The sequence below is a fragment of the Bubalus kerabau genome, chromosome 4, assembly GCF_029407905.1.
Source record: "Bubalus kerabau isolate K-KA32 ecotype Philippines breed swamp buffalo chromosome 4, PCC_UOA_SB_1v2, whole genome shotgun sequence".
NCBI lineage: Eukaryota > Metazoa > Chordata > Mammalia > Artiodactyla > Bovidae > Bubalus > Bubalus kerabau.
This window is the reverse complement of record NC_073627.1, coordinates 56,856,689-56,866,387: the sequence shown is the minus strand read 5'-3', so window position 1 is coordinate 56,866,387 and position 9,699 is coordinate 56,856,689.

Below are 9,699 nucleotides of genomic sequence, written 5' to 3'. Positions count from 1 at the left end.
CTTTGGCAGGCCGATTCCCCCACGGAGTCATCAGGGAAGCCCTCCCATCTCTTTTAAAAAGAAATTCTTCAAAGTTTAAGGATCGGTGATAAAGCCAGCATCATCAAGCTCTCAACATAATCACACCACATAGTGTTTCAATAGGATAAGAGTGATTTCAAATTCTGTGAGTTAAACTTCAGAAACAAGGGAACATCTTTTCTTTTTAACTATAGAAAGCTGCTGAACCAGTCCCCAGAGAATTATAATGTGTCCACATTCTTTAGGCCCAGAGCCAATTAAATAAATACTAACATTTCCTTACGTACTTGTTTTCTTTTTCTCTTTTCTGTTTTTCTTTTTTTGCTCTCTTTTCCACTAGACTACAAATGTTATATATTCACCATGTACATATGATTCTTGTACACTCTTCATAAGGTACCTCCATAACCTGCATGTGTACCCACCCACATGTTAATTTACAGGCACACTGTGAGATCTTAGGCGTGGGCTAGGTAGACTGAATTCTTAGCATCAGTTCTTCACCATTGCCACTGCACATCTTTACCACTGACATCTTTACCATATGTCCTTCTTTACCATATGGCTCTGCAGTCCTGTCCCTTAACTTTGGGCCCGGCCAAGTGACGGGCTCTGGACAGTGGGAAGGTAGCAGACGTGACCCAAACAGAGGCAGGAAACGTGTTTCTGTACTTCAGTGTGCCCCCTTGCATTCTGCAGTCATCGCTGCAAAAAGAGCTTTCCCCAGACAGCTGCCATCCTTCAAGCTTGGTCTCAGAATTAATTCACATGGACAGTGTCTACACCGATGTGCAGCTGGCAGCAGACCCACCCAGCGCAGCCCAGCCTTGCTCAGCTGCCCTCCAGCTACCACAGCCTGTAGCAGAGCCTCCCAGTAATCTGCAGGCTCTTGAGACTGTGTGTTCTATGCTTAGTTACTCAGCCGTGTCCGACTCTTTGTGACCCATGGACTGTAGCCCGCCAGGCTCCTCCGTCCATGGGATTCTCTAGGCAAGAATACTGGAGTGGGTTGTATGCCCTCCTCCAGGGGATCTTTCCAACCAAGGGATTGAACCCAGGTCTCCCGCATTGCAGGCGGATTCTTTACCGTCTGAGTCACCAGGGAATGATTGTTACTTCAAGTCACGGAATTAGGGAGCAGGCTTCCCGGGTGGTGCTAGTGGTGAAGAACTCACCTGCCAAAGCAGGAGACTTAAGAGACGAGGGTTTGATCCCTGAGTCAGGAAGTTCGCACAAACGAGCTAGGAGCAGTTTGTTACGCAGCATTACCCTGACAACAGATAACTGATGCTGTTGTTATTCGGTCGCTAAGTCGTGTCCGATCCTTTTCAATGCCATGGACTGTAGCACACCAGGCTCCTCTGTCCTTCACTATCTTCTGAAGTTTGCTCAAATTCATGTGCATTGCCTGAGTGATGCTATCTAACCTATCTTATCCTCTGCTGCCCTCTTCTCCTCCTGCCCTCAGTCTTTCCCAGCATCAGGGGCCTTTCCAATAAGTCAGCTCTTCACATCAGATGGCCAAAGTACTGGAGCTTCAGCTTCAGCATCAGTCCTTCCAATGAATATTCAGGGTTGATTGCCTTTTGGATTGACTGGTTTGATCTTGCTGTCTAAGGGACTCTCATGAGTCTTCTGCAGCACCACAACTTGAAAGCACCAATTCTTTGGTGCTCAGCCTTCTTTACGGTCCAACTCTCACATCCATACATGACTACTGGAAAAATCATAGGTTTGACTGTACGCACTTTTGTGAGAAAAGTAATGTCTCTGATTTTTAACGCGCTGTCTAGGTTTGTCATAGCTTTCCTTCCAAGAAGCAATATCTTTTCATTTTGTGGCTGCAGTCACTGTCTGTAGATATTTTGGAGCCCAAGGAAATAAAATTGGTCAGGGGTACAATAGGATGGTCAGCATGTGCAAATCTGGGTGTTTTGGGGTCCAAGTTAATAATTGGGTGTTGCCAATTCAGTCACTCAGTCGGGTCCGACTCTTTTCGACCCCATGAATCGCAGCACACCAGGCCTCCCTGTCCATCACAAACTCCCGGAGTTCACCCAGACTCATGTCCATTGAGTCAGTGATGCCATCCAGCCATCTCATCCTCTGTCGTCCCCTTCTTCTCCTGCTCCCAATCCCTCCCAGCATCAGAGTCTTTTCCAATGAATCAACTCTTTGCATGAGGTGGCCAAAGTACTGGAGTTTCAGCTTTAGCATCCTTCCTTCCAAAGAAATCCCAGGGCTGATCTTCAGAATGGACTGGTTGGATCTCCTTGCAGTCCAAGGGACTCTCAAGAGTCTTCTTCAACACCACAGTTCAAAAGCATCAATTCTTCGGTGCTCAGCTTTCTTCACAGTCCAACTCTCACATCCATACATGACCACACGAAAAACCATAGCCTTGACTAGATGGACGTTTGTTGGCAAAGTAATGTCTCTGCTTTTGAATATGCTATCTAGGTTGGTCATAACTTTCCTTCCAAGGAGTAAGCGTCTTTTAATTTCATGGCTGCAGTCACCATCTGCAGTGATTTTGGAGCCCAAAAAAATAAAGTCTGACACTGTTTCCACTGTTTCCCCATCTATTTCCCATGAAGTGATGGGACCAGATGCCATGATCTTCGTTTTATGAAGGTTGAGCTTTAAGCCAACTTTTCACTCTCCACTTTCACTTTCATCAAGAGGCTTTTTAGTTCATCTTCACTTTCTGCCATAAGGGTGGTGTCATCTGCATATCTGAGGTTATTGATGTTTCTCCCGGCAATCTTGATTCCAGCTTGCGCTTCTTCTAGTTCAGCCTTTCTCATAATGTACTCTGCATATAAGTTAAATAAGCGGGGTGACAATATAGAGCCTTGACGTACTCCTCTTCCTATTTGGAACCAGTCTGTTGTTCCATGTCTAATTCTAACTGTTGCTTCCTGACCTGCATACAGGTTTCTCAAGAGGCAGATCAGGTGGTCTGGTATTCCCATCTCTTGAAGAATTTTCCACAGTTTATTGTGATCCACACAGTCAAAGGCTTTGGCATAGTCAATAAAGCAGAAATAGATGTTTTTCTGGAACTCTCTTGCTTTTTCCATGATCCAGTGGATGTTGGCAATTTCATCTCTGGAGTTCCTCTGCCTTCTCTAAAACCAGCTTGAACATCTGGAAGTTCACGGTTCACATATTGCTGAAGCCTGGCTTGGAGAATTTTGAGCATTACTTGACTAGCATGTGAGATGAGTGCAACTGTGCGGTAGTTTGAGCATTCTTTGGCATTGCCTTTCTTTGGGATTGGAATGAAAATGGACCTTTTCCAGTCCTGTGGCCACTGCTGAGTTTTCCAAATTTGCTGGCATATTGAGTGCAGCACTTTCACAGCATCATCTTTCAGGATTTGAAATAGCTCCCCTGGAGCTTCATTCAAAAATGAACAAATACCTACTGTGTGGGCTGAGTGGTACGATGGTCCAGACTGTGAGCTGTGGAGTCATCCATAGACCTGAGCTTGAACCCTGGCTCCGAAACACTGCCTGTGCTACACTGAAGCTGTATGACGCTGCGCACGTTCCTTACTGTCCAAGTCACTGTCTGCTCATTATCTTAAAACAGGAATAGGGGATGGAAGTGGGAGGGGGGTTCAGGATGGGGAACACATGTACACCCATGGCTGATCCATGTCAATGTATGGCAAAAACCACTACAATATTGTAAAGTCATTAGCCTCCAATTAAAATAAATAGATTAATTTTAAAAAAAACAGGAATGATAATTATAATAAAACTTACCTCTTTACGTGTTTTAAGACTTTAAAGAGAAAGAACGTGTCAAGTACTTGACAGATGTAACTAATACCTGGAAACTACTGTTACTACTGTTGTTATTCTTCTTCCTCCTCTGCGAAGTCACCCTTATTAATATTTGTATAACTTCCTCATTCTCAGACACATGACAGAAAGGCTGTCAAAAAACGTAATGCCCAAATGATGTTGAGATTAGCCAAATACCTATTAAATTAATTTTATACATTTATAATTATAAAATTTTATAATTTTATAATTCGTTGAAATAAAGTTCCATCGTTACTTAGGTAAGAAGATCTGGCGCCTTTTAAGTGTGAGCTGCTTTCCCCATCTCCTACCTCTCTCCTGCTCTCTCTGCACCCCACGTCCCGGGTTTCTCTTCCCACAGCCTCAGGACTGCTGCACAAATACACGCCTTCCTCTTTGAAGCAGCAATACAATGGCCTTGGACAGGACCCTTTCCAAAAGGGCTGCAAAGTCTGCTCTGGGCCAGGACACCGGCTTCAACTTACATCTGCCCAGCAGGTAAGGACGGCCAAGGTCTCACCAGGTCCCTGGCTGCCGGTGCCAGCGCCTCTCCAGCCTAACTAAACAGGAACGCCCGCAGCACTGGCAAAGGCAGAGGAATGTAAGACAATGCAAATAAACCCACGAGGGGTGGCGCGTGCACTGACTAACTCGGGAAACAGCCTCTAAGGCCTCTGTCATACTTCATTCAGGAAAAGGGCAAGGCCTGTAACTAGAACAGAAAAGCTCCAATTCTCCTGGAGAAGAAAAATTACTGAAATATATGCTGGTTTTCTCTGTGGGATTTCAGTTGGGATGACAAGCTTGAGGGATAAAGAGACACTCTAGCCGTGGGTCTCAAATCTTAAGATGCCAAAGACTCACCGGGAGGGTCATCAGACATCTGAGAAAGACTCTGATGTGGAAGATGAAGACAAAAGAAGTTACAGGAAAAAGCAACTTGGGGTAATCACAAGCAATGCAAAAACAGAAGGAAACACACACACAGAGTATCCTTGGAGAGATGAGAGAAAGATTTTGCTCCCAGGAGGTGTGAACAGGATTTTGTAGGAAAGGAACATTGACTTCCTGGTCTCATGATCTCAATATTTAACCATTAAATATGATGTAGACTTTTTGTAGATACACTTTACCAAACTGAGGAAGTTCTCTTCTTAGTTTCTTAAGAGTCTGTATTTCTTGAGAGTCTGTATTTTATAATTGTTTAATTTCATTAAATGTTTCTTCCACATCTGAAAAAAAAAAATCAACAGAAAAGTTCTTAGAAATTAAAAACTCAATAAAAAGATTCAAGAATAAAGCGATGGAAGTCTTTTAGAATATTTACAGAGAGGACTTTTATCCAAAGGAGTTGTAAATTTATATCCAAACAAAACTGCATTCAGATATTTCTAGGAGCTTTACTCATAACTGTCAAAACCTAGAAGCTACCAAGATGTCCTTCAATAGGTTACAGGGTAAATAAACTATAGTATCACATCCAGACAATTACTTAGCCCTAAATTTAAAGTGCTATTGCTAAGTTGCTTCAGTCGTGTCCAACTCTGTGCAATCCCATAGACGGTAGCCCACCAGGCTCCCCCATCCCTGAGATTCTCCAGGCAAGAACACTGGAGTGGGTTGCCATTTCTTTCTCCAATGCATGAAAGTGAAAAGTGAAAGTGAAGTCACTCAGTCATGTCCGACTCTCTGCGACCCCATGGACTGCAGCCTACCAGGCTCCTCCGTCCATAGGATTTTCCAGGCAAGAGTACTGGAGTGGGGTGCCATTGGCTTCTCCAACTTGGCACTAAAAAGGAATAAGCTATCAAGCCATGAAAAGACATGGAGGAAACTTAAATGCACATTACTACATGAAAGAAGCCAATCTGAAAAGCCTACATATCCTAGGATTCCAACTATATTACATTCTGGAAAGGGCAAAACTATGGAAACAGGAAAAGGATCAGTGGTTACCAGGGGTGAGGAACAGGCAGAACCCAGAGGATTTGTAGGGCAGCAAATGACCTCATTGTGGCCCAGAACCAGGTGCTGAATATGATCAAGGCTTGCCCAAGATCTGAAGGATTGAACTTTCAGGATCTCAAGAACCAACTCCAACACATGTCCGTAGCCTCAATCAAGCTAGCTGTGGATTTTCTAAGCAACGAGGGACACATCTATTCCACCGTGGATGATGGTCATTTTAAATCCACAGATGCAGAACAACTGGATCTAATTGGGTACCCAAGATACTTTCCAGTTGGACCTTTTTTTGCAGCCTCTTGTCTCCAGCTGTGCATATAATTGGCGAGTTGACTTCTAGGAAGTAGATTTCATCTTTAAAAAAAGATCTCAACTGACATCCTTTTGAAACTTACTACTACTCTTCTGTATTTTTGATGGACTTCCCTGGTAGCTCAGATGGTAAAGCATCTGCCTACAATGCGGGAGACCCGGGTTCAATCCCTGGGTCAGGAAGATCCCCCGGAGAAGGAAACGGCACCCCACTCCAGTATTCATGCCTGGAAAATCCCATGGACCGAGGAGCCTGATGGGCTACAATCCATGGGGTCGCAAAGAGTCAGACACGACTGAACGACTTCTGTGTGTGTGTCTATGTGTGTGAAACTGTCCTATGTTGGCACGATAATAGTGGATAAGTGTCATCCTACATTTGTCCAAACCCAGCGGATGCACAGCACCAACGGTGAACTCCACTGCAAACCATGGACTTTGAGTGATGATGCGGTGTCCAAGTACGCTTATCGATTGTTGCAACAAATACACCACTCTGGTGGGGAACGTTGATGATGAGGGAGGGTGAACATGTGGGGCAACAGGGGATATAAGGGAATTTTCTGCACTTTCTGCTCCATTTTGCTGTGAATCTAAAACCGATCTAAAAAATAAAGTCTATTTTAAAAAGAGAGAGAGAGAGAACAGTCTAGGAGGTCCAACATCCAGATAACAGAAGTTTCAAAAAGAACACAGACAGTAAAGAGGAGGAAATCAACAAAGTAATTCCAGCATTGAAGGACATGAGCTTCCAGACTGAAAGGGCCAGGCAAATCTGGCACAACAGATGAAAACAGACGTGTGCCAAGGCACATCTTTGTGAAATTTCAGAACACTGAAGAAAAAGAGAGGATTCTACAAGCTTCAGGAAAGCAAAAACAAGTCACATTGTAGGGATCAGGAATAACATCAGACATCTCCTAATGGTATGGTTTAGATGTAAAGTCGTGTCCAGTTCTTTGCAACCCCATGAACTGTAGCCCACCAGGCTCCTCTGTCCATGGAATTCTCCAGGCAAGAATACTAGAGTAGGTAGCCATTCCCTTCTCCAGGGGATCTTCCCGACCCAGGTATTGAACCGGTGTCTTCTGCTCTGGCAGGAGGATTCTTTACCTCCTGAGACGCTAGGGAAGCCCATCAGCAACACTCAGACATCTCTACAGCAACAATGAAAGAAAGCAGAAATGGAGCACTGTCTTCAGTGGTGTGAAGGAAAATGTCTTCAACTTCGAATTGTACATGCAGATAAACAATCAGGTATAGAAGGCAGAATAAAGACATTTGTAAACATGCAAGGACTCAAAAATATGCTTCCCATGTACCTTTGCTACTGAAGGATGTGCTCCACAAACTGTAGAGAATTCACCAAGAAAGGGGAAGGCACAGGAGCCAGGAAACAGAAGATGCAAACAGGAGGGCGGTGAAGAGGATCCCAAGACGACCTCCGTGTTCTGACATGGGGGACAGGTGGTCCAGGTCAGCATCACGATACGGAGACACACTGAGGACAGGCGGCGGGGTAAGCCTGGGACAGACTATCTGTATCTTATTTATCTTAATGACCATGCGTATTGCCTGGATCAGCTAAAGATACTCATTCCTCCCTGAGCAGCATTCTACGTGGACCTTTTTCTAAGACCTTGAAGGAAGTCTTACCAAGCTGAGAAGCAAAACTAGAAAGCATCCCCTTCCCCAGCCATATTTTTCCAGATATTCAAACTACAGCCCGGCCCAGCTGACCCCCATGGTGATGAACAATCTTCCCAAGCCCACCCCCACTGATTTCTCCAGGTGGGATCTTCTCAGGGAGGAAACTGAGCCCAGATTCTGTCCCAGACCCAGCTCAGTGTATCTTGTCGTCCTGGGAGCCCTCACGTGCTACTGGCTTCACTGCTACTTCCTGACAGGGCCAGGCTTGGGCTTAAACAAAAGTATACTGTGTAGAGACACTTTCAGGAAGGGTAAAACTATAAAGAAAAGCGAGGAATGGAGAACACAAAAAATGGGATGACAGTTTCCTGATGGGGGAGGAGGCATAGCTATCAGGTGGGCACAGGAAAGGCTCTTAATGTTCAATACAGTAACCTACATGGCGGGCATACATGTGCTTATTATTTTTTTAACTGTGCATATGTTTTATAAAAATCTTTTGTATGTGTGATATATACATTTCACAATTTAAACCGAACAAAAGTTTGAATAAATAAATAAAAGAACTATCTGGGGAGCTTGTTAAGAGGGTAGACTCCTAACTCCAGTACAATTCTGATCCAGGGATCTGATGAAGACCTGGGAACCCATATTTTTAGATGATGCCAATGGAGGTGGTCAAAGATCACATCTTGAGTTTCCCTGGAGGTCCACTGGTTAAGAATCCACCTCACAATTCAAGGGACACCGATTCGATCTTTGATCCAGGAAGATCCCACATGCCACAGGACAACTGAGTCCATGTGCCGCAAGTACTGAAGCCTGCATGCCCCAGAGCTTGTGCTCCACAACGAGAAGCCACTGAGCCACCAGGGAAGCCCCTTTGATCATTCAGACTGATGCTAACTTCAATACCAGACCACCTGACCTGCCTCTTGAGAAACCTGTATGCAGGTCAGGAAGCAACAGTTAGAACTGGACATGGAACAACAGACTGGTTCCAAATAGGAAAAGGAGTTCGTCAAGGCTGTATATTGTTACCCTGCTTATTTAACTTATATGCAGAGTACATCATGAGAAACGCTGGACTGGAAGAAACACAAGCTGGAATCAAGATTGCCAGGAGAAGTATCAATAACCTCAGATATGCAGATGACACCACCCTTATGGCAGAAAGTGAAGAGGAACTAAGAGCCTCTTGATGAAACTGAAAGAAGAGAGTGAAAAAGTTGGCTTAAAGCGCAACATTTAGAAAACTGAGATCATGGCATCCGGTGCCATCACTTCATGGCAAGTAGATGGGGAAACACAGTGGAAACAGCGGCTGACTTTATTTTGGGGGGCTCCAAAATCACTGTAGATGGTGATTGCAGCCATGAAATTAAAAGACGCTTACTCCTTGGAAGGAAAGTTATGACCAACCTAGACAGCATGTTGAAAAGCAGAGACATTACTTTGCCAACAAAGATCCATTTAGTCAAGGCTATGGTTTTTCCAGTGGTCATGTATGGATATGAGAGTTGGACTGTGAAGAAAGCTGAGTGCCGAGGAATTGATGCTTTTGAACTGTGGTGTTGGAGAAGATTCTTGAGAGTCCCTTGGACTGCAAGGAGATCCAACCAGTCCATCCTAAAGGAGATCAGTCCTGGGTGTTCACTGGAAGGACTGATGCTGAAGCTGAAACTCCAGTACTTTGGCCACCTGATGCGAAGAGCTGACTCATTTGAAAAGACCTTGATGCTGGGAAAGATGGAAGGCAGGAGGAGAAGGGGACAATAGAGGATGAGATGGTTGGATGGCATCACTGACTCAATGGACATGAGTTTGGGTGGCCTCCGGGAGTTGGTGATGGACGGGGAGGCCTGGCATGCTGCAGTTCATGGGGTCGCAAAGAGACGGACATGACAGTGGCTGAACTGAACTCAACTTCAATGAT